General features: G+C 42.6%; 1 protein-coding gene across 1 annotated transcript in view; it reads right to left on the bottom strand.

The window, feature by feature from the left end:
- Positions 1–303, bottom strand: part of aebp1 (AE binding protein 1) — a 16,323-nt gene that overhangs the window by 1,555 nt on the left and 14,465 nt on the right. The window lies entirely within an intron of this gene.

Here is a 303-nt window from a genome sequence, read left to right as displayed (position 1 = left end):
CTCAAGTAAATTTGGTTGGAACCGAAAGTCAACCATTTTCTATGGATGACATCACACTAAGTCAAAGGTTTAGCTTTCACAAAAGTTTAGAAACAATACAGTGGTTACAACAGCTGCTCCAAGGGGGGGGCGGAGTCAAACCAGACAGAAGAAAACTGGAATAGAGGATCTGGCTTCAGACAAAAGATGGAGCCTAGTCATCAATAGCTTGAACCGCAAGTCCTCTTCCGGAGCCAGAAGTTTACGTTCTCCTGCCATTTCAGTTGCCATCCTAGCTGTTTTGGCTAACTTAGTTTTTTTTTT

The sequence above is a fragment of the Oryzias melastigma genome, linkage group LG12, assembly GCF_002922805.2.
Source record: "Oryzias melastigma strain HK-1 linkage group LG12, ASM292280v2, whole genome shotgun sequence".
In the NCBI taxonomy this organism is placed as follows: Eukaryota; Metazoa; Chordata; class Actinopteri; order Beloniformes; family Adrianichthyidae; genus Oryzias; species Oryzias melastigma.
The sequence above is the reverse complement of the archived record's forward strand: the minus strand, read 5'-3'. Positions and strand labels throughout refer to the sequence as shown.